Below are 26,091 nucleotides of genomic sequence, written 5' to 3' on the forward strand. Positions count from 1 at the left end.
CAGTGAATGGATCTGTAATCCAGCCTTTTTCCAGGATCAGGCTCAGATTTCATGATGCTGTAGAGTCTCCTTCTGTGGCTGATCCCTGCACTCTTTTCTCCCCTCGCCCTGTTCCATGTCACTCTCAACTGGGCATTTATGCCTACCCTACATGTAGACACCCTTTACTAGAGGGGCCACTGAACATCAGGTGCCCAGGCACACAGGTGAGTGTTGCCTGCTCCTGAGTAACCCAGGAAGGAAAGGGGGGGCTACAAAACAGGTACACTCTCTGGTTCATATCATGCACACTTCTATCCCCAGGTGTGAAGTGTGTATCTATCTCAGGATGTCAATTCTTAAATCTGGTCGGATTACTGCTCAGTTCCTTTTAAACAAAATCCCCATCTTGTGCACACAGCTCATCTCTGATCTGGTAACATAGGGCCATCTCCTGTGGGATCTCCTCCTTGAGATCTGCCCAGCTCTTCAGTATGAATGTTTTTCTGCCTGTAGCATCCCAGCCTGGGTGTTGCTGTTTTTGCATTGCCTGGAGCCTCCCCTCAGAGATATGACGATAGTTTATCAACCTACTCCACAGATCCATCTGTGTTGTGCTTCGGAAGGTAGCCCTGATCACTGTATTTTCCACCAGTCATGACTTTCCTGGGCAGTACCTTATCCTCACCTCATAGCACTGATCCAGTAATATGCATTGGTGTCACTTCGGTGTATTCAGGAGTGGTTCATGCTGCTTTCTAGAGGCTGGCGGTCTGCCTGCACATCTACCTTGTGCCCAAGGGTGAACTGATAGAATTGTTCCATTCCAAAGACAACAGCCAGCAGCTCCTTTTCTATCTGAGCACATGAATGGGCTGCTGGCTTTGCATCAGTGTTGCTTTCCACAGTATTTACACTGAATCATGTCATCTGCATTCATGATCGGTCTGATTCCTGGTTCCTGGGTTCCTTTAGCCTCTAAACTTATTTTCAACAAGTGGCTGTTATTGTTTTGATCCTTTGCTTGGATGATTTAGCTGTCCTTGCTATTTGGAGTCCTTTGCCGTCAGATCTGTTACTCTCAACAATCTCTCTTGTAAGCTGGAATCACATTTCCCACAAAGGCTCCTGTCTCTAATTAAGGAATCTTTAATGTCTCCAAAGTTGCATGTGGATGTCAGAATTCCCAGGTCTGTAAAGTTAGTACATTCCTACTTCTACATCTTGGAAGTGGGTTAAAAAAAATCCAGTATCTCCCTACTGTCTCATTCCATCTGGGGTCACAGTACTCACCAAAACACTCAACAGCTGTTCCAGTGTTTTGTTGACTACCTCTCATCCTTTTCCCAACTTCCCTCTCCCCAATGAGACAGTAAAAAAGCTTTACCTTCATCTTCTCATCTTTATTCCCCACATTAAGCTCTGAATATAGATTCAATTCTGGTCTTCCATGTTTGTGCAAGGTTTTCTGTCTGGAAATCCAGCTTTCCTGGTGGTCTGAGCCCCTCCCTCCTGATCAGCATCAATAATTCTGTGCACTTTAAAGCTCTTATTATTGAGCAAAACCACATACTTCTTCATTAGGTAGGAGACAAGTAAGTATCATTCCCTCCATTTTACAGATTTGATAATTGATAGATTCTACAAGGTCACTTCAGGCAAACCAAAGAATATAACCCAGGTTTCAGCTACTCAGCCACACTGTTTTACAGAATGATTGTGTCAGGTCCATATATGTGGCCATGCTTCCACTAATCACCAAATCACACTCCCCCTTCCACAGCAAAGAATAGAGCCCAAGATTCCTGATTGCAAGCATTCCTCTACTGTCCAATGAAGAGTTCTGTAAGCCACTGGCAACATGCGTGTCATGTCCCCCACAAGTGGCTGGGACTCATACAGGATAACAGTCTATTACTGCTACAGGTTACTCCTTTAACTTATGTAGTAGAAGTATGTATTATGGAACTAAAGGTTCATATCCTGCTGATGACCAATACCAGAGGATCAGTATGGCTCGGCATGACAGAATTTCTGTTTTGTCAGCATGCTTTTTTTTTTTTTTTAATTTTTTTTAAACTCTGAAAGTACCTTAAAAATTACATTAAAAGAACAATAAGGTTGCAATGAAAATGCACAAAGTTAGGAACTATCATACTGAAGATTTCCAGAGCAAACTTAATTTAGCTCCATTGTGAGTATACATTATGATATAGTTTTTAATTACATGATTACAAACTATTAGTTGTGCAAGACACATACTTACTTCAGTGCACATGATGGACCGTGAATGAGGCAGAGGAATACAAGCACAGAAAGGATATTCGTTTGTATGCAAAGCACTGGACTGGGATCCAAAACTGCCGAGTTCTTTTCCTGACTTTACCACAGATCCTATAGGATGTTGGACAAGACTTTATAAATGCATATATGCAAGCGGGCTGAACTAAGGTTGCACTACCAACCTTAATTCCAGCATTTCCTAAATTATGAGTGCTTGACTTTGCAATCTTAGTGTTATTTTATTGGGGCGGGGGGTGCGTGCACGTGTGTGTGTTCATGCGCACATGTGTGTAGTTTATCCAAAATTAGAGATGCAAAGGACTCTGGAGACAAAAATAAGAGTATGAATATGAAACTCCCACAGCTAAGGAGTCTGCAGGATATAAATCACTTATGTGCAGTATACAGCAATACTAATCTCACTTACAAAAATAAGGACAATATTTTCATTCTAACCAAAAAGACAACAAATGGTGAGACAGAAGAAGCAAACCCAGCCCACAGAAAGGCTAGGACAAGATAAAGAGGTTTGTTTGTGATGAAAATAGAGTCAGCATTCCTGAATCACCTACAAATTCTGTGGGTTTGTAGCTCTCTTTTTAAAGTTTACTATTAAGCAAAGTGATTGGGTGTGAACAGAAAAGCTTTAGCCAGTTGCATGTTTCAGGTTCCATAGTGGGTATAAACTTAATGAAGGGGAATACGTGAGTGCAAAAGGTTTGAAGGGAAGTTAAGAAAAATGATAATAGAAACAAAAGTCATATTTTTTCTTAAACACCAGGCAACCACGGTTATCTTGTCAATGAAGTTATTTGCACAAACTCTTGCCACATTTTTCTCTAGTTGTAGCTTTCCTGCCTTCTCTTCTTACTATTTTCCTCATCATCGGGGGTTCCTCTTCCCTGCACTGAGGAATGCTGCTATCACCCCCTCTTTAAAAATAATCTTCACTTCACCTACTTGCTTTCTAATGTCTATTCCATCTCCAGCTTCCCTGTCATCAGCAAGCTTCTGAAGAAAGTGTTCTGACTCATCTTTGATCACTTCTTCTTGCAAAATCTCCTCCATGGATTTCAGTCTGGTTTTGGACCCAAAAAGAAGTTGCTCTTTTTCATGTGTTTAGAGACTAGTTGATCAAATAACACAACTATTTCCCAACTATGAGTCAGAATTTTAAAGTGAATTTATTTTGCACATGATCTTGGCACTGTTCGTATTCACGCTCTGTGAATGTTTCAGTGATCTAGTTTTACGGGCTAGATGTTGTGAACAAAACTGAAGAGCTACATGCATAAATATTTGCAAAAAATCCTATTTTAAATGTGCATGTGTAAACATTCTTGCCAGAAGTGCTTCTGTTCTTTTTCAGTCCAGGAATAGAAACAATCCTATGTGACCAATCACATCTAAGCAACATAATTCCAATCTGGAATATTCATGATCAATACAAAATTTGAAAAAATATCTATTGACTACATTCAAATGGTGAATACATTTGCAGATATTCTGACCTCCACTTTGATATCCCACAAAGAGAAAGACAGGCTAAATTTGTTGTGTAAATTATTGGCTGATTATTATGTTCTCAATTGTATTAATGACCAAAGACCCAATCCAGTGATATGATGGGGTGTCTCCCAAAAAGTGCTCAACTTCTCAAATCCCACTGAGCTCAATGGGAGTTAAGACAATAAATTCTTCTCTATGGTTTCCTTACCTGTCATACTGCTTCTACTACTACCCCACCTTGTCTAAATCTACTATTTTAATCTTTTTCCCATGTACACTAAGGCTCTGTTGGACATCTCTATTTAAACGTAAAGGGGCTTTAAAGTGGGCATAAATGTAATTTACACTATTAGCGTAGGGAAAGAGGGGCTCAGTATATATGAAAATTCAGTCATTTGTTTTCCTGTGTTTATTTCTTTTCTGAATATGTGTAACCTGAAGGAGAAATTAGACAGTGGATTAGCTATGGTAACTATTAATTCTCCTAAAATACAAGAATAATTATGTCAGCAATAGCCTGCAAAGTATTAAAACACAAGGTTGTTTGATAAGGCTACTAACCCTAATAAATTAATATTAATTGTTAACATGTTTTTAAGCATTTTGAAAACAAGGCCACAATTTCTTTGCAAGTAATACTGATTTCTAGCAAAAGCTTTTCTAGAGGTTTTAAACTAAGGCAAGAAGATAATTGTCTCTCAAAACTATTTGTCTATGTATAAAAAAGGTTTTTTTAAGTCATTGCAATTCCAAATTAAAAATTGTTTATAGTAGTGTATATTCAGTGTGTACGTATGTTAAAGAACTTCTGAAGTTATGCATTTAACAATTCTCCATAATAACCATGCCATAATAAAAACATTGCCTGAAGTAGTTGTTAAGAGCATAATAGCCTACCAACCAGAAGATTCACATTGAAGAGTGAATATTAGATTCTTGCTTTTAGTAAACTCCAGGAGCACTTTCGAACGTCCTGGGTCAAATTTTAAAATAGACCTCAACCAGATTGCCATTTGTGTACACATACAAAAATGCACATTCAAATCACTGGACATACTTCTTTGTGCAATATCACTTGTGCACACAAATGATAAAATGCACATACACAAAAACAGCTTGCAGTCAATTGTGCTAGATTTGCATGGGGAACGTTTGTCTAAATTCTGTGCTTTATATGCAAAAGTGGTAGAATTACTCAAATACATAGCAAGAAATTTGCAAACAAATTTGTGTATGTACAAATGTAGATTTTGTTTGGACAATTTAGACCACAGAATGTATGGGAAGGGGGTTGCAAGGAGGTTTGTTTATACTGGAGAAAATACAAGAGCTACATTAAAAATTAGATTAGAAGCAGATATTAGTTATGAAGGCAGCCAAGAATGATTGAACAGGAGATCTTTACCTACACCTGTCCTACACATTCTATAGCGCATAATGGTTATGGGATTCACCTGGGAAGAGAGCCGCCGCCCCCCCTCCCCACCGGTTCCAGTCCCTGCTCCAATGACTATTAAAGTATTTTACACAAACTGGAACAGCTTTCACAGAAGAGATTGAGAGAGATTTACCCCGAATAGTGGCTAGGACAATCACCCACAATGTGATAGACCCAAATCAGGCAGAGTGAGAAGTTGAAGATGAGTTTCCCATATCCCAGTTGAGTGCTTCAATGACAGAGCAGTAGAGTATAAATTGAATTTACCGACAAGTGATTAATATGCCTTTGTTCTTTATTACTGTTTTAAACTGTACTACTAATGTTGGTAGTATTTTTGAAGCTTTTCCAGTGATGAAGTTATGATATATTTATATCAGTGTGAAGCTGTAGGATAGAGACAGTAACAACCAAGTTCTTCAGGAATTTAGTCTTGGAAATCGGGGGAGTAACACGTTATATAGTGTTACTCTGTCATTCTGTGGTCTAAATTGTCCAAACAAAATCTACATTTGTACATACACAAATTTGTTTGCAAATTTCTTGCTATGTATTTGAGTAATTCTACCACTTTTGCATATAAAGCACAGAATTTAGACAAACGTTCCCCATGCAAATCTAGCACGTTATATAGTGCTATATATCTTTAAAAATGAGACTTTTTAATTTTGTATGGTTGCTTTGCAATCAAAGTGAAGTAGGCCTTTATCTGATACAGATGTACCGTACTAAGGCTCAAGAAGAGAGTTCCCTCCTTCATTCTAGCTTTTTTCTTAACTTTTAACATTATTTCTTAAAGTGATAATCTCTCCGAAAATCTATTCCCCTTAAGGCTCCAGAACAGCAGGATCTATAACTACAGCACAGACAGCAGAACATGAGAATATAAACAAGATTACCAGTGGCTGAAGCCTTCTATCTCACCCTAATCCCTTTATTCCAAAAGGGGAAAGTTCTAAAGAACAATCTTCTGGCTCCTCAATGTATACCGGGAAAACCTAGAACGTCCTAAACCATTTGAATGGTCAAAAAGTATTTTCCAGTACTGCCCTATTATGACCTGAGGACTAGGGTGCATAATTGTCACAGGGATCCCCTGGATCTGGTATTTACATTCTAGCTCAACAAAAAGTGTCCTTTAAGGTTTCTCTGAAAGCCTGTATCACACTGATCATCATAATCTTTGTGAAACGTATGTGTGGATAATATGTAAGGAGATATGTAGACATATATATTGGACACTGTGTTCCTAATGTAAGCGGGCTCTTGGCCCCTTACTGAAACATAGTGGGTTTTTTGGTTGGCCCTCAATTCCATGAGAAAGGGGAAGGGTTTAAGAGGAGTCAGGATCCTGGGACCCCAGAGCTGAGCCAGTGTGGGAGAGTGCAGCAGCCCAGAGGCAGAGAAGCCAGAGCAGCAGTCCAGAGCCAGGGAGCTGAGCAGCGGAGAGCAACCATGCTGACGGTGAGCCAGGAGCGAGCTTCAGTGGGGAGCCGCAGAACCAGAACTGGGAGAGTGGATGGTCTACCATGCCTCAGGTAAACTGAAGCTGAGAGCTGTAAGTGGATAGAGAGAACAAGGTGGGGATCCTGAGCAAAGGGGGCCCCAACAGAGGGAGACTTCACCAGACAAGGCTAGACTCGGAGGGGGAGATGCAAACCCAACAAGAGGGCCAATACTGTGGAGAAGGGACCCTCCATGTTGAGTCTGAGCGCGTGTAGCCACCACCAGAATAGGTATCTTACCCATGGTATCACCACTGCACATCCAGGTGCTGGGAAGGAGGCCTGGGACTTGTGAGGAATAGTCTGAGTTCCAGAGACCACTGTTTATGGTGTTCCTCATGTCCACAGTGCAGGGTTCCATGATCTTTCAATCTTTTCAGTTTTTCCCTTATTTGTTTACAGTTGCTGTTTAATAAATACTATGCAGTTTAAACTTCATGTAGTGACCATTGAGTCAGGGAAATGGCCAGTGATATGAGAGAGTGCCATGGAGTGGGGACACCCTAGTCCTCATCCTGAGTGGCTCATAATGAGACTTGGGGTTGAGCTCCCCAGGGATCCTACACCCAGCCTTATCAGAGTTATGAGGATTCTGCTGCATGGAAGAGAGAAAGAGGAGTCCTTGAGGTCAGGAAGGCATCCAGGTAAAGAGAGCTGGAGCAGGGACTTGGATCTTTTCATGATCTGATTCCAGTGGGGATAGAAAAGAAAGCAGGAAAATTTCCCACAATAGCGGAACCATTCCTCTGCTTACACTAAAGGCAGGTCATCCAGTCATAGCATGCCTCATGTCAGGTTTCACCAGACAGGATATGGGAGACATTTATCTCCCTGGCTGCCCATTGCATATTGTGTGTCTTACAATGGAAATCTATTTGCACACTGAGTTAAATACTAATGAAGGGATTGTGGGAACTTCAGAAGGAAAATTAATAGGAAGAGGTAAACAAAGGGGGGAGTTTGAGGAGAGACTTTTTTAGACTTTTTTTTTTTTTTTTAAGAGATGAAGAACAAACGACTGGTTTAGTGTATCTAAGGGTGAAGAAGGACACTGTGCCTTTCTTCAACTGGGGAAACAAATTGCCAGCAGGCTTGATCTCATGAAAGGAGGGTCTCCAAAGTCTTAGCTGAATAAGACTGTGAAAAGGACTTTGGGGTACAAAGAACCTTATTAGACAAGAGGGTATACTGTGAGTTAAGTTGAGGCTCTAGAACGCATTATTTTATTCTATATGTAAGCCTTTATTTCCAATAGTTCTGTTTACTATCATTTGAATCTCTGCTCTTTATTAAATAAACATATACTTGTTTTCTCTATAAACAAATCTAAGTGCTAGGTGTTAAGTGGAGCTGTGTTCTGAGGTGTACCTAGTGAGCTGTGGTGTACTGTTCCTTTGGGAACAGAGGATCTGGTAACTCTGTGAATGTCCAGTAGATAAGGAGCTGGACCCCTCAGAGGGGTGATCACAGCACATGGGAGTTAGATTGTGTCTATTCCTAGCCTGCATGAGGGCCAGCGAAGCATGCACAGGCTGAGAGGGGAAAAGTGCTTGCATTGCCTGTGGCTGGGAGAATCAGGGAGCTGACCCCTGATAGGCACAGATAAGGCTCCCTCATGCTAAGAGCAGATGGTAGCAAGGTGCTTTACAACCCTGGGTATCCCCAGGGAGTGTCACGCCTACAAATGACTAATAAATCAGAACAAATGGTTTCAATTCTTTTGTTTTAAATTTGGATAAGCTAAAACATATCTCCATCTTCTGTTTATTAGCAAACACCAAATACATTTGTTCAGTGACTAGCAGTTACAAACAAAGTAAAACTATTTCCCCATGTTATTTTCCCCCACGCCCCACTCTTCCTCAGACTTTGTCAACTGCTAGAAATGGCCCACCTTGATTATCACTACAAAAGGTTCCCCCCCCCCCCCCGCTGCTGGTAATAGCTCATCTTAAGTGATCACTCTCCTTACAGTGTGTATGAACACCCATTGTTTCATGTTCTCTGTGTATATAAATCATCTCCCCACTGGATTTTTCACTGAATGCGTCCGATGAAGTAAGCTGTAGCTCATGAAAGCTTATGCTCAAATAAATTTGTTAGTCTCTAAGATGCCACAAGCACTCCTTTTCTTTTTGCGAATACAGACTAACACAGCTGCTACTCTGAAACTAAGCTTTGAATAGTGAGAGAGGAATGTAGAACTTTTATTATTACTGGCTGATATTTTAGTGACATTAGACTATAGATTGCATGGTTTATATTCTTACAAAATGGCATTATTACAAACCAATTCAAGTAAATTTAAAGGGTTTTCTTGCTACAGTTACTACTTCTGTATAAAACAGCATACTAGTTCTCACTAGGCAATAGCTCAAAATTGCCACCAAGTGGCAGGACAGCAACTTAATTTAGCTGTATTTATACAGCACTGATACAAATAAAATTATATCTCTGCAACAAAATAACTGCTTTCTGAAGCTCCTTTTTCATTATAATTGTACAATTAATCTGTATTTAGAAATTTAGAAGACTGCTACATATGCAGTACTGTATATACAGTTGGGCTTGTGGCAGCAATTGTTTTAAAAGTGAAAAATATTTTAAATAATTAAAAACAAACTTTCAGGAAAGAGCTAGGCAGTTAACACTATTGTCTTCCTGTCTCTCTCTACAACTGTGGTATACAGCCAACACTCAGGTTGGTGGCGGAGGAAAGGGGATAGCTCTTACTGCCAAATAGTCATTTAATAATGTGAAACAGGCAATCCAGGTCACATAAAATTGGAGTCACCACTGAAACCACTCAGTTTTCCAAAGACTAATAAACTGGAAGTTATTATGTGGACTTCTTTTACAATCTTTCTTGGAGACACTGCTCTAGACATACTAGTGGTAATATATAATCCACTACAGAAATATAAACCATTTACAGGTATGCAATATGTACACAAAACAAAACATCAGAATCCCTGGTAGCCATCCTCTCATTTTCACTTGCTGAACTTTTCAAAATCTGTCTAAATATTGTATTTTCAAGACTGAATGAAGGGAAACAATAAATATATTTGTCAGCCCTTTCTCTTTATGGAAATATTTATTGTTCAGTGTAGCTCAGAGCAAAGTTTTAAGTCTTGAATTGATCTTCAGTTTCTAGCATAATTAATTTTGCATTCAGAGCAGTATATTCTTTCCTTGATGTGTGAATACCATTGGGGGAGGGTGGGGGGGACTTCTTAGTGAAGAAGAAAGTCCCATATAGTCATATCGTGGGATTTTTATCTTAAAACCATAAAGCTTTTCAAAAACGAATTTGAAAATGTAATTGAGCTTCTAATAGCTTCTACAGAGAGTAATAAAGGAAATCTCATTTCCTTAAATTAAACATAATGAAATGTTTTTGAGATCAAATAAAAACTTAGGAATGATATTAGGGCAGAGATAATTTGTATGAAAATCTAGTATTCAAAAGTTGTTCAGAATAAGCCTAAATCAATAGCAAAATGAGTAACTGTAATAAGTAACGCGTAAACCCTTTTTCCCTGCATCATGTTAACTTTTATTTGCTGATGATTACTCTAATCGCTTCACCACACATCATGATTGGGAGGTGACTTGTTTCACATTAAGACAGCTAAGCAAGCACAACAATTCCTTAAAACTAATCACTTACCCCTTTTTCAATTTAAAAAAGTGAGTTTTCATTTAACTAACATAACCTGTTTCCATGGCAGGTTTATGAATTCTGAATTCATGTGCAAAAATCCATTCAGTGTTAAAAAGTTTTTTTATTTGCCATTTGTCTGATTTTAGAGAATTTACAATGAGAACAAAGGAATTGCGACATACTGGCATTTAATCAACAACTCATGACTCAGTACAGCCCAGCAAATCACTATCTTAAGAGCCAAACTGTGGTGAACCAGCACAGCACCAATAACTTGGTGGTTGAACCACTCCTTGGGCGGACAAATGTTATTGGGTGATACACAGAATTCTTCTATACCTCAGATAATGAGTTGCAGATCTGGTATAAAACAAACACTAAGATTTCCCAAAGGGATGGTTTGACCAAGATGGAGCATTGATGTGTTTCATTTACCACTTGCTAGGTAATAACTTAAAAGGATTCCATGTTTCCAGTGTCATCAGCTACCTGCCTGGGAGTCCTTCTAGTTTCTGCTAACACTGGAACATCTCTCATATCGGGCTGATGCCCACAAAAAGGTAAATGTGGCAGACGTACTTTTCCCTTTACTGACAGTAATGCAGCAATCCACAAAACTCTGTAATATCTGCTGTATTCCTCTCTCGGTCTAGTTTCAGAGTAGCAGCCATGTTAGTCTGTATTCGCAAAAAGAAAAGGAGTACTTGTGGCACCTTAGAGACTAACAAATTTATTTGAGCATAAGCTTTCGTGAGCTACAGCTCACTTCATCGGATGCATCCAATGAAGTGAGCTGTAGCTCACGAAAGCTAAGCTCAAATAAATTTGTTAGTCTCTAAGGTGCCACAAGTACTCCGTTGCTTCTCTCGGTCTAGACATTTAAGCCAGGCTCAACACCATAGTTATCCAAGTACAACAAACCTAACCTCTTGTTCATAGCAAATCTGATGTGTCCAAGGGGTCAGCTGAGGAATTACAGGATCTCTGGACTTTTTGAGATAGGTGCATCATTTGCAACATAAATTGTCTGGAATAATCCACCATGAACAAGGATTGAAAAGTAAAAGGACTCTTCCATCCACTAATGCAATACATTCTTTGGCAAGTGAGCCAATGCTAGTGGCAAAAGAATGAATCAAACTTAAGATGTTTCTTTGCTGCTGCCTCCTTTTCTCACCCGATTTTTGAGAGTTTCACTGTGCTGCTCAGGAACACCATAATGTAGCAGCTGCAGCAGCAGAAACTCAGTCTTCCCTTCTGGAGATGAAGAAATCCCAGCCACGTCCGCTACCCCTATTGCTGCACACAGTGCCCCTGAGAAGCCCAGTAAAGCTTGTAAGAATCCGGTTGGCGTCATTGTTGCTCAGAGCAGTAGGTGCCAGCAATTAAAGCGATCTGATTTTTTACAGTTTCACTCTGCTTCTGAAGAGGGAAGCAGCGTACAGAACAAAGGGATGATGAGATCAAGGGAGTGATATAGCCTCACCCAATATGGGATGGAGGGCAAGAGGGGTGAAGGGTGCCCCTCTATGCTAAGAGAGGGCGACTAATTAGCTATTTACACTACTACTGACTATGACTAATAAAACTAAGCTGAATAGAAAGCCACTGAATAATGCCTTGCAGAAGCAAGAGGAGATGTTTGAGCGCGTCAAGGGCGGTAAGAAAGAATTGAGAGGGTGCAGGGCGGCAGTGCACCTTATATCAATGCATAAGCACGCGGCACAAAAGGGTGCTAGAGATGGCCCAACGGACACCACTGAGGGAAAAATCTCAGGCAACAGTGCACGTGGCATGTTCACACCTAACGTGGAACAGACATGAGCAAGCACTCTAACAAGAAGATGCATTTAGCTTGACTGAGCCTTTGGAAGCTACCACAACATGAATATTAAATGCAGCATAGGCTGCTGGCCTGTCCCCTCAAGCCCAAGAAGGACTAACACCATGCCCAAGTCATTTTCAGGTCCCTCCCTCCCTCGGGCCATGGTTTATTAATTCAAAAAAAATGCCAAGGAAGACAAAACAAACCTATTCCCCTGACGAACATAGGCTGAAGAGGACCAGAAGCCTTAGCCTGCCACAGGGCCAGTCACAGAAGCCAGCTTTCCTTCCACAGCTCCCCCTCCAACTGAGCTTTCCCAGCCCTTTATAGAAATCACCTGACCCCCTTCCCAGCTGGGTCTGATAATCCACTAGGGCTGTCTGGCACCAGGCCCTCTGGCCCTTAAAGGGGCACACCACTCTGTTACAAACACCACCTGGAATAAACAGTAAACATGAGCCCCTTCAAGGTGCATCATGCAAGACAGTGTATCCCCCCCCTAAGTATACACAGTATTTTCACCTCATGTCCTTTGACGTATGCAACAAACGAACATGTTCTCCTACCATGATGGCATAAAGTGAATGATTTTGCCATAACCAGTTGGCATATCTCTTAGATCAGATAACTGTATTTGGGCTGAACCGTTGCAGAGTAAAATGCAAGAGATCTCCAAAATGAGCACTCCCCTTCAAATTGCTTTACTACCTTGTCTCAGCTGCAGCTTACAGGTCATATATAGGACAATACTGCAGGCATGCCTTCTTGCTGGTACAAGATGCTGTAGATAAACCAAAATAGTTCCATGTCCTGAACAATCCTATGATTATTTCCTCATTCCATTTGCACTCAGTACAAACACAAGTAACCCTTATATGATGTTGATTACATAAATGAGGTTGTAGTTGGTACAGATCCCTTTATTCTTGGTATCTGTATAGGTGAGATGGGAGCTGGCAACACACTGTGTGTGGCATGCACACAATGGGAACGACATCAGGAATATATAAGGATTCTAACTGATTTAAAAGGGTGGACGTGTAGAATTCTGCATCATTCTGACAGGGAGATTGATGAATAGAGATTCTTACAGAGTAAAAGCAGCATACGTTTTTGCTGCCCTGACGTCACACAGAAATAGATGTAATGCAATTTTTAGAGTTATTTCCTTTTAATATAAACACATGCAAATCCTGCCAATAGAGACACTACCAAGCAGATAGAAAAGGAGTACTTGTGGCACCTTAGAGACTAACAAATTTATTAGAGCATAAGCTTTCGTGAGCTACAGCTCACTTCATCGGATGCATGAGCTGTAGCTCACGAAAGCTTATGCTCTAATAAATTTGTTAGTCTCTAAGGTGCCACAAGTACTCCTTTTCTTTTTGCGAATACAGACTAACACGGCTGCTACTCTGATACCAAGCAGATAACTGAGCTATAACGCTATGCAAGCATCAAGCAGTTCTGAGGTTATTGTGCCAATCACAAGAAAAAAAAAACAACCTAAAATGATTTGCAATGCTATCAGAGATTAAAGATTTTGAGGTAGTCTAATAACACAGATTTCACATTTACATTTCTATGCATCATACTCAGATGATATATTACACAATAGTTTGCTACCAGACACCTCCTCAAATAGCCTCTTACCAGGCTCTTTATGGTACTGCTCATGAACCTGTCAGTTTATTAATTTTTTCCTATGTTCATTTGTACAGTAGTTTTATGCTTAAAAAAGTAATTGTAAAAAAATGGCACCATATTTACTCAACTAATCCATTTATGGATTCAACAGTCCTATCTACTTAATTTTCTGGGAAAACCCCCCACCATTTTACAGTTTTTCACTCCTGTGAGCACTGGAGAGCCATAACAGCTATGGACAATAGGGAAATGTGAAAGATTATTTTCTTGTGCATCTTCAACAGGATTTTTTTTTAACAGAGTTCCTATTGCTGAAGATGCATGCATCAGAAAGAACAGAGCATGACTTTCAGATTGCAGGCTGAGTTTGCAGGTCTGGTACATGGGAGAAAAGAGCATCTTTTTATTTGTAATCTGGGCAAATTGGATGTGGAAATTAAGAGACAATACAACTGCAGACACATGATGCTATTTTGCAGAATCACTTTTCAGAGCATAATTACACTTCAAGTTCTACTGATACTGTCAGCATTTCCTGAGCCAAATTATGTTCTAAGTTATACTTTTGCTGTCTCATTAGCCCTCAGTTCTCTACTCCTCCAGGCCCACCTCCTGTTTCATAGATTCATAGATACTAAGGTCAGAAGGGACCATTCTGATCATCTAGTCCGACCTCCTGCACAACACAGGCCACAGAATCTCACCCACCCACTCCTACGAAAAACCTCACCTATGTCTGAGCTATTGAAGTTTGGTTTCCTTGGGAGCTGAAATAGCAGCAGGAGTTAAACTAATTGTTTTTTCAGACAGTCCCTTTTCTTTGTTAGAGCAGCTGAGCTAGATTCACTGATATGATAGAGGTCTCCTATCTGTGTAGGAATTCTATCCCTTAGTTCTTGTTTTGCCATTTCCATGTCTATTGATTGCCATATATGTGTATTTTGTTTAATCATATCAAATGATGGTTTATTCTGACCCATTACTTAGTCTTACACAAATCTGTAGACATTGACTGGATACAAAGCAAGATAACTATTTTGACATCTACTCCATCTTAAGAGTCAGCTAAGAGCATTTTAACCATGCACAAATTTTTAAGTGTGAAATTGCTTCGCACAGTGTCCCAGTTGCATCACTTTTCACAGGTATTGTCTTACATACCTACAGCAGGTTTTACAGTGCTGTCATTTAGAAATGGTACTACAGCTACTTGCTTGAACAAAAGTTATCAGTTATTACTGTTGCTGCAAAATAAATGAGATCATCACTGAAATACTAATTAACTTTACTGGCCTCATAATTCTTGCATCGTAGTATTCTCAACATGGATGGCCTAGTGCAGGGGTCACTTTAATTTAAGGTTTCACATGCTGGTAATAGCTTTTAATGTTTTTTAGAAGGTCTCTCTCTCTATAAAAGTCTATATATTATATAACTAAACTATTGTACTGTAAAATAAAGAAGGTTTTCAAAATGTTTAAGAAGCTTCATTTAAAATTAAATTAAAATGTTGATCTTATGCCGCTGGCCCGCTCAGCCCGCTACTGGTCTGGGGTTCCATTCACCTAGGCCAGCAGTGGGCTGAGGGGCCTGCGGCTGGGACCCCGGCTGACAAGGGGCCAGCAGAACCCCAGACCCCCAGACCAGTAGCCAGGACCCCAGACCGGCAGTGGGCTGAGCGGCTCAGCCCGCTGCCGCTCAGGGGTTCCATCCACTGGCTCCTACCAGTTGGGATCCTGACTGCTGGACCTGCTCAACCCGCTGCCGGTCTGGGGTCCCAGCCCTGCCCATATACAGTGGGTACCAACCTTCTCCCTGGTTTTCTGGCCCATTCTCTTCCTCTCTCTCTCTACACTGAGCTGAGGGTGGGAGTACACTGAGCACAGGGCTGAGGGTGAAGTAGCAGGCTGAGGGTTTCGGGTGTAGGATCTGGCCGGGAGCTAGAATGAGGGAGGGGGCTCAGGGTTGGGGCAGGAGGTTTGGATGTGGAGAGCTTACCTGGGCAGCTCCAATTTGATGGGAGGGGTGCAGGAACTCCCATTTGGTGCTCAGGAAGGCGGTGGGGATGTGGGGGGTGCAAGAGTCAGGAGGTGGGGGGTGCATGGGGTGGGGGGACATATGTGGAAGGGGTGCAAGAATCAGTGCGGAGGATTGGGTATGTGTGGGGAGTGCAGATGTCAGGCCATGAGGGGTGGGGGGCCTGGGTATGTGTGGGGGTGTCAGAGTCAGGGCTGGAGGTCATGGGGGGCGGTGAAGGAGTCAAGCAGAAGGCTGGGTGTGTGTGAGGAGAGGTCAGGGTAGAGGGCTGGGGTCGTGGGGTGCTCACAGCAGGGGACTGGAGAGGATATTCCCTGCTTCCATCCCCCCCTTCTCCAAGGCCCTGCCCCTGCTTCTTCTCTGCCTCCACCAGGAGCAGCGAGCACGCTGACCCCGCTCCTCCCCCACCCCCTCGCAAGGGCCATCAGCTGATTGGCCAGCAGTAGGAGGAGGGGCAGGAACCCAGCACACTGCGGGAAGAGGCAGAGGAGCCAGCAGGACCAAGCTTCTGCCCCTTGCCCCCTGCCCTGCAAGAGGAGGTGGAGAAGAGTGGGCCGGGACTGGCAGGCAGCAGTGTGCCATTAAAAATGGGCTCGCGTGCCAGTGCCATAGGTTGCCAACCCCTGGCCTAGTGATTAAAACATAGGCATGGGTTTCAGGAGATCTGGGTTCCATTACTGGCTCTGCCACAGATTTCCTGTATAACCTTGGGCAAGTCACTGCATCTGTCTTTATTTGAATTGTAAGCTCTTTGGGGCAGGGAATATCTCTTACTGTGTGTCTATACATTGCCTAGCACAATGGGGGTTTGAACTCAGCTGCTGTAATACATAACAAGAATGTGTTATCAGTCAACCCAGATCTCAGGTCTGATATCAAATCCCTATAGTGAGAAGATAACTGAAATATTAAATAGATTTTTCTTAAGACAATAACTTAACAGAAATTTTGTCAAATTCTTCCCTGTATCAATCCTAGCAAAAAGTCAAGTCAACCGGGAAATACCAGATATATGTCCAGGAAGCATTTAGCCCATTTATTTAAATCTTTGAAAAATCAAGGACCAAAAAGTATGCTCATTTCCAGTCATCTAATATGTTCACTGGGGCTAAGAAAACTCTGCTTTCTTGCTGTATTGGCCTCTGGACTGCACCTCCTCCCCTATCTCAGGAGACTATGATATAGTCATGATTTTTCTGGAGGTTCATTTTGACTAAGTTTTTCTGTACCTTTTGAAGAGACAGATTGCATCCAAATGGTAGGTATTATCCAAAAAAAAACTGTCCTACAGCAAGAGCTTTATTCCCACTCCTACATATTACTTAATGTGAACACTTCTTTTTCTTGTAGTCTAATATGTTACATCCAGTATGTGAAAGAAATTAATTTAAAATACCTGCAAGATTCAAGATCTAGTTTTAGTATCAGAGACTCTTCAGCTTTTGAGTTAAGACATATATCCCCCCACCCCCCATGAAATCTCTGGCAGTAAACTGCACATATTTTCTCTTTTGCTGTGGTTTATTATCAACAGCATAAGGAACCTTACTTAACACTACATTTCCAGAGACAATCACACAATTAGGTCCGGCTCTCATTGTGAAGTCAAGAACACAGTTGCTTAAATGGAAAACTAGGCCAGTCACTGGTCCAGGGCTGAGGGTAATAGGTGCCAAACTTAGAATGCTCCCAAAGGAGGATAACTTCTCTCCTACCTTGAGGAATAGCTCTAAATAGGTAGGATCACACTGGAATGCAACTCACAAACCCAGAGTATAAACAGCCATTACAAACCTGTTCTTATGAATGTTATGCATATTGAGTCATACCCACTCTGCAATGCCCAATCTTAGTAACTGGGTTACAACCATCTATATTACAGTAGCACCTAATGGCCCGAAATGAAATTAAGCTCAGTTGTACTAGGCACTATATGAAAGCCTAGCAAGAGACAATTTTTGCCTCAGAAAGCTTATAGTCTAAACAGACAAGACATACAAATGGTGGGAGAAAGGGAGTATCATTATCCCTGGCTTACAGAGGGGGGAGCTGAGGCATGAAGATTAAATGATTTGCCAAGATCCCTCAGGAAATCTGTGGCAGAGTTGAAAGCTGAACCCAGAACTCCTGAACGAGGTGCAAACAAGCAACAAACTGGGAAGAAGGGAGAGGGAAGAATCTTTTCCTCAGGCTGCGGACTTTCTTCCCAACCCTGCCAAATGCTCAGCATCCCCACCTCACATGACAGCATGCCAAGGGATAATTGTGCAGCATGTGTGCTCCCACCTAGTGGTATTCCCAAGCCCTCTGCACCCCAAAGGGGTGGTGAAACTATACCCCATTGTGACTTTTTGATAACAAGAGTACTAAAAAGACTACTATTTAAAAAACATTTTTGGTAGATGTCTAACCATGTTAAGACATATACTATTATATTGTACACACAAAGCATTGCTTGTCACTACGATTTGAAATGAGGGAGGAAATCACTGTGGTGGCAGATTACAGCCGGGTAAAGCACTGGGAATTTGACGTATGTAACATGGTACTTTACTTTTTATTAGAGTTCAGAAGAATTACAAAATCACAGTGCATCTCACCAAGCGATATGGACATAATACAATTCAAACATCAGAGAGTCATTCCCACAGTCTAAACATAGTTAATCTCATCCCACAGGGCACACCAGAATACCTCTGTCCCAGTTCCAGACTTGGAAACTATGTGATGAAATCTTCATTGTAACATATTCAGTGGAATACCAAAGGATGCATTATCACAATTACTGGAGAGGCCAAGATTTAATGGGCCATGGAGCATGAACTACCCTCTCTCAGTACAGAGAGCTGCAGAGCTGAGCCTTGGACATGGCAGTGTGATAAAGCTTTTATTTCCACTGTTTATTTTATTTCCAGTGTTTGTGCTTCACTTGTTCTTGGGAAAACACAGACTTTCTGTTAATCTGGCACTTTTCAACAATGCTCCATTCATTTAAAGATATAGATTTGCATTTGTACATTTAATTGAACCAACAAGGTGTGTCAATGCCAAGACTGAATAATCTTCTTCCTCTAACCTTTGTTCTTCCACACCCCACTTCCTCCGTACTGTTCAATATCTTCTCTTTTTGGGTCACATTTATAAGACTAAAGGTTACCTCTTTGGGAGAGTGAGCATGTCTCTTAGGTTTGCAAGCACATATTAAATAAATAGTCAGCAAAACAAGTTTGGTTCACCTTTAGCTGGCAGGTATGGAAAGGAAACAAAAGATCTTGTTCCCTATACTGGAGCAAATCCTGCTCACCTAACCAGATTTCAATGTGACCTCTTGTTTAGTTAGTAGAGTAGGATTTATTCCATTGTCCCCTTCTCTGTTGTTCTTGTCGTGCATTATATGATAAATCAGTAACCAATTCAACTCACTATGAAGTAGTACTGATAAAAAAAACACAAATATGACAAGTGTTGGTACATATATTATTGTGATAATCAAAAGGTCTTGCATTCGCTGAGATAGAAGGCTACCAGGACATTAAGGGCCAGATCTTCAGCTGATGTAAATCAGGGTATCTTCACTGATTTACAGAGCTTTAAGTCAACAGAGCTACACAGATTTACACCAGCATCTATTTAGCTCAAAGAGTGTGTGAAGGCTAAAAATCAAGAAATTAAGAATACCTGTAAAAAGGTTTGTTTTAAAATAAATAAAATGAATGAACCCTTAGCTAAAAATATAAATTTAACTGATTTTCTGTGTTCTCAGCATTAAAACAGTGAACACATTATTTTGATTAAAGCAATGCTACTGTATTAATATAAATGCTATAGAAATATTCTGTCAATTAACCAAGAGAACAAACTGGTTAATTTATCACATTAAAGAATCTTCCTAGAATATCTAAAAAAAATGTAATCCCAAATATGCCATAGCAATTTCACTATTTATCAGTAGATTTCTCTTTATATTTTGCATCAAATTCAAATTGTTATGCAACTTATACATTATTTTTTTAAGAATTTCAAGAAATCTTCTGATCAATAGAGTCCCATTAGCAGCACAATACCCTGGTAGTATATCAAAACATGCTTATACATTTACTTTTTCCTTAGATTTCAAAATAGTGGCTATTTTCAGGTCATCCTTTGTAAAAATATTAACCCAATAATGCTGATGTGCCCCATCGCCAATCCATTGCGTTGCCTGAGGGGGCTCCAGATTGCAGAGCTTAACCTTTAAAATATTAAAGTGGCCACAGTTCACTATTATTAGTGTGTATTAGCCAGTGAGGTATTGCCTAGAGCAGCATATATCTGTTTCTAGCCATAAAATGGGATTTGCTCCATGCTAAAGGCAACTTCTACTCCGATATTAAACAAACCCAATGGATAGCGTGAGACTTCCTGCACTTTTGACGCACTGCCTGGATTGGCTCCTGCATGGGTTATCTAATGCGTAAATGCCAGTTTCCACCCAAGAGCAATTTACTTTACAAATTGACTGTTTTCCATTCAGGCCTTATACAACATGATCTTTTATACCAAAGCTTGTTTTTCCTTTTTCAGTACTATACTTTGAATAATCCTATTGCCTACCACCTCAGTTTCCCTAACCAAGACTGAAAATGAGGATAGTGTCTTATGCTCTACAATTGTGAATGTTGAAAACAGATCTTTAAATATTGGGACTTTGATCTGCTAACAATACAAGGTCAAATCTAAGTCCCATTGAAGTCAAATGGGACTAGGATTTGTCCCACGGTGTTCTGAACTGCAATGTCACTACAATACTCAACCTTGAATATGCTGAAGAAGATTTGTAGTTTAAACTGAGCTTTGGTTATGGATGTTATTTTAAATGAATATAGCTCCCTCTTCTGGTTGAAAGCCAGAATCAGTAACTGTAGGAACTGAAAAAAAACATCAGGGATATTTTCCTTCCCATATGTGCTCACATAATTCCTATTACACTTAAAACAATAATAGAATGAAAGTAAATTCATTTATAATCAGCATGTTCCTCGCATTCTTATAGAAGAATTTGATGAATAAACCAAATTCTGAAGTTAATTAACTAGGAAAAACTAAAATTGGCTTTGAAGAGCAGAAGAGCTCAGAGACTACACAATTATCAAATGTCCAATAGGTTAGTGTCAGGAAAACTCAGTAAACTGTGGCTATTTTATGTTGTTGTCAAATGAGTGCTGAAATGCCAGAAACATTCTGTTTTAAATTTGAAGAATATTCCTCTTAAGAAACTACCAGTAATAACAAAATGTCTGCTTCAAATATTCAGATGTACAAATAAAAAGGAACATATTTAACATGAAGAATTAAGGGGCCAAATCCTTCTCTCAGTAAACATATTGAAACGCCACTAACGACAATAAGGTGGCAAAATTGCAAATTAGGACATTTGGCCCACTGAAGGATAGAATTTAATGAGGTCCAGTGCATTAGGTTAAACTTCTAAAGAAACTGGTCAGTCATTATCAGTTATAATAACTATCATTAAAGTCTCTGATTTTCTAAATGCATGAGGACTATATGACGTAGTTCTAATGAGGAGGTAGGAAGTAGTGTAAATAGACCATCTAACAGAAAAAAGAGCAAGATGGATGGATGATCAGGTTTCATCTTGTTTTTAGGGTGTTTAATGTTCAAAGGGATACATTTAAATATGCAGCTATTCCGTGACAAAATACAACATGCTGAAACCTGAAAGAATAAATGAAAAGTGAATATAGATCAATTTCAAGTCAGGGAATTTCAACAGAAATAGTGAGTCTGCCTCATTATGTGCTACTTTTTAATTAAAGCACAGATAGCTGGGTTACTGGATGCAAGGACATAAATGTTGGTATTGCAAAAAGATAATTTAGCCTCTTTTAGCTCATCTTTTAACACTTCATTTACTGCTAAACAACATCTATTTTTGAATGACCTCAATGCTTCTGCATCAACAGACTTTCCAGTTGCTCAAGGCTATTGCACAGATTTATCACTTCTTTGATAGAAAAGTATTTCCAAGCTGGAGGCAACACATTATGCTGCCATGTGTAAAAGACCCAAGTTCAAGTGCAAACTCAGGACTCCCACTCCTTGGTAAGGACCAGGCACATTGCAGATGTTACATGCTGGCTATCTGGAAATGCTGACCACACAGGTTTTAGAAGCGTTACCTGCTAGTTGATTAATGGAGCAGCATTAATATCAGCCTTGGTGAAGGCCACATATTCAGTTCCCTAGCTGGAGACAGAGTTCCAGTATAGTGATAACAGCTGGAGAGATGCACAGGCAGCAGGGAGAGGAAGGAGGAGGAGTAAAAACAGGAGCCTCCATAATGATGGAGTGAGGTTAGTCCATACTGTAATGTCTTGGAGCAATAAGTGTCTTTCTATAGATAGGGAACAAGAAATGCCGAATTTTAAAAAATGTTTACGAGGGACCTTTTCTGGAATTTATTTTAAATTTCCAGTTTTATTCCCTGCTACTGTTATTGGTCCTGAACAAACCTAAAAAAAGTCTACAGCACCATCTGTTTTGTTTTGAATTTTCAAATGAACACCAAGTTTGAACACAGATCTGAGCTAAGAGGGACACAACCAAGCTCTCCCTGAAATTTGAGGGAGTTCAAACTATGGAGACATCCCACTGATTTCAGTAGGCTTTGGATCATAACCGCTCTCTGTACTTCAGCACTTCTGCCTCCAAACGGAACAGACAAGTTCAGAGTCACATGAAGTCACATGACAAAGATTTCACAGAAAGAGTTAGTCAAACTTTTTCAAACTTGAATAAATAAATAAAAGACTGGGTTTGAGTTTTAGGCAAAGATCCAATTTGTTTTATATTTTATCCTTCTTCTCTCATCCGTGACTCTTGTGTATACAAAAAGAACTAATGCAAGGAAGTTGTAACAAGAAAGATAAAATTCAACTCAGTTTATGATAACAAATGAATTGTTTTCTGGTAGTTCACCCCCCCCTTTTTTTAAAAAACATACAGTGTCTACTAGTTTATGCTAAAAATTCATTGTAAAGCAATAATAACGTGGATCACACAAAAACTCATTAATATAACTTGTTTTCCCATTATTAGCACCATCTGAGCCTGTTGAAAGTCTTAACCAGGGCTTTAATTTCTCCACAGAGGGCTTTAAATTAATTAGTGGTTTACACGCTAACAAAGAATCTGATACATTCATAAATCAATCTAATGCAGGCGGATTACAGAAGAGTGGAAACCTATTCAGTGGGGACCTCATATTCAGTTAACATGATGTGTTTCTAACAAAAGGGTGCAGGTGTGAAATAGATGGATACAAGGAAGAAGCCATGATAATCACTTCGCATTACTTAAATCCACAGCAGGAAACATGGTAAACCAGAGCCTAAGGCCCACCCTAAGTGATACCCATGTAGACATAAAAGACAATATCGTACCACTTTAACTTTCATAAATAAATTGTTTGAGTACTAGGATTTATTCTGTGTGGGTTACTGATCAATGAACTAAAGAAAAGTTGGTTAGAATTACAGTACTTAGATGCAGGAAACTAATAAAAATGACTAGTAAACAAATATATTATAGTGCATGTATATACAAACAGATGCAAAAGAGTTTGAAGTTTTACTTGTCTTTGAATATGAACATGAGTCAGACTGTGGTGCATTTTGTATAGTTTTAGTACATTCTAGGTTTTCAATTCCAAAACAACTGTTTTACATTTAAAACATTGCTGCAGTGATACACACAGCTGAGAAGGCATTGTCATTGTAAATTCCTGATTCAGGAACTCAGTGTTCAAGAAATTTAGTCTTGTGCTGAGCCCAAATAGATGTTTTCTTATTTTTGGTGTTTGATGAAAGTTTGGTAAAATATTATTTGGTTATTTTTAAGTTACATGAGTCTGAGGAAACAACTTCTTTTATTATTTCAGATGTTTCTATATACTTCTGTGTTCTGGAATAAACTCTTACTTGGATCTGCCATCACAGATATTTACACATTTCTCATTGGCTTCAATGAGAGATGCACATAATTGAGTGTATAATGTAGCTTTTAGTTTTCGGTGAAGGAAAATGCCTTTGATATCCTAATTTTTTAACTCAAGACTTCAAATGTGCATGGTTAAAAATTATGCAGTAAGGGCCAAAGTGCAGCCTGGATATATATTCATGGTTTCAATTTCTAGATACATTTCTAGGGCCCTTTCTAGAGGCTCTCTGGACATTCAGACAACTTTCCACAGCTCTGCCTGGATTTCTCTGCCCAATGCTGACTGGCTGTTTGTTTCAACTCTCTTGCTCCCCATCCCTCAGTCTTTTCATCTTAGCTTCACACCACACCTGTCCCACTTCTCCCTTGCCTGGTCCTCCTCACTCCTTCCCTTTCCATTTAGTTTATCCCCTTAAGTAAACCCACCTACCTCAAACAAACCAACATATGGAATTAATGTTTGCTACCATCAAGTAGTTCACTCTGCTTCTGCGTTGCACCCTTTCCCCTACCCTAACCTGCGTCTGACTTGTCTGTTTAAACTGTAAGCTCTTCTAGGCTGGGACCATCCACTATACTGTTTGTACAGTGCTTAGCACAATGGGGCCTCCTTTCTTGGTTGTCCCTGAGGCATTATTGTAATAAACATAATTAATAATAAAGTCTCTGTGCAATTTGACAATTCTACAAATCAGAAATTATTTGTGAAGATGGTCCAGTAAAAAACTGTGAATAATAAATAAATCTAAGCAAATCAAACTGTTCACAGATAAGTTTAGCCTATTTTTCCATTTCATATGTATCAAATAATTTATTCCCTACATTCACTGAACTCCAGTTGTGACACACCAGTTTTTATAAAATTATTGTTTAAAAACGTATTTGTTATATCAGTTAAATGTATTTTTTGGTAGAGACAATTTATCTTGAGAGAACAAAAAATCTTCATTTTAATCCTTTCACCTCAGCATTTCCTGGTATATCTACTGCCAGGAATAAATTGAACACTGAGATAGAGATAGAGTAGCACTGTATGTAAGGGAGCAGTATGACTGCTCAGAGCTCCGGTACGAAACTGTGGAAAAACCTGAGTGTCTCTGGATTAAGTTTAGAAGTGTGTGCAACAAGAGTGATGTCATGGTGGGAGTCTGCTATAGACCACCGGACCAGGGGGATGAGGTGGATGAGGCTTTCTTCCGGCAACTCACGGAAGCTACTAGATCGCATGCCCTGATTCTCATGGGTGACTTTAATTTTCCTGATATCTGCTGGGAGAGCAATACAGCGGTGCATAGACAATCCAGGAAGTTTTTGGAAAGCGTAGGGGACAATTTCCTGGTGCAAGTGCTAGGGGAGCCAACTAGGGGGAGCGCTTTTCTTGACCTGCTGCTCACAAACCGGGTAGAATTAGTGGGGGAAGCAAAAGTGGATGGGAATCTGGGAGGCAGTGACCATGAGTTGGTTGAGTTCAGGATCCTGACGCAGGGAAGAAAGGTAAGCAGCAGGATACGGACCCTGGACTTCAGGAAAGCAGACTTTGACTCCCTCAGGGAACAGATGGCCAGGATCCCCTGGGGGACTAACATGAAAGGGAAGGGAGTCCAGGAGAGCTGGCTGTATTTCAAGGAATCCCTGTTGAGGTTACAGGGACAAACCATCCCGATGAGTCGAAAGAATAGTAAATATGGCAGGCGACCAGCTTGGCTTAATGGTGAAATCTTAGCGGATCTTAAACATAAAAAAGAAGCTTACAAGAAGTGGAAGGTTGGACATATGACCAGGGAAGAGTATAAAAATATTGCTCGGGCATGTAGGAAAGATATCAGGAGGGCCAAATCGCACCTGGAGCTGCAGCTAGCAAGAGATGTCAAGAGTAACAAGAAGGGTTTCTTCAGGTATGTTGGCAACAAGAAGAAAGCCAAGGAAAGTGTGGGCCCCTTACTGAATGAGGGAGGCAAGCTAGTGACAGAGGATGTGGAAAAAGCTAATGTACTCAATGCTTTTTTTGCCTCTGTTTTCACTAACAAGGTCAGCTCCCAGACTGCTGTGCTGGGCATCACAAAATGGGGAAGAGATGGCCAGCCCTCTGTAGAGATAGAGGTGGTTAGGGACTATTTAGAAAAGCTGGACGTGCACAAGTCCATGGGGCCGGACGAATTGCATCCGAGAGTGCTGAGGGAATTGGCGGCTGTGATTGCAGAGC

At 40.3% G+C, this 26,091-nt stretch overlaps 1 protein-coding gene across 5 annotated transcripts in view; it reads right to left on the bottom strand.

Moving 5' to 3' along the window:
- The window catches only part of NCKAP5 (NCK associated protein 5), a 644,081-nt gene that overhangs the window by 293,745 nt on the left and 324,245 nt on the right, over positions 1–26,091 (bottom strand). Inside the window, exon 1 of one of the 5 annotated variants that reach the window (XM_043505029.1) lies at positions 12,413–12,500. The exons of the other annotated variants lie outside the window; for them this stretch is intronic. The gene's annotated coding sequence lies outside the window, so the exon portion shown is untranslated. Of the gene's footprint in view, positions 1–12,412; positions 12,501–26,091 lie in introns of those variants that run through there. 5 annotated transcript variants of the gene reach the window in all.

This window comes from Dermochelys coriacea, chromosome 11 (assembly GCF_009764565.3).
Source record: "Dermochelys coriacea isolate rDerCor1 chromosome 11, rDerCor1.pri.v4, whole genome shotgun sequence".
Classification (NCBI taxonomy): Eukaryota; Metazoa; Chordata; order Testudines; family Dermochelyidae; genus Dermochelys; species Dermochelys coriacea.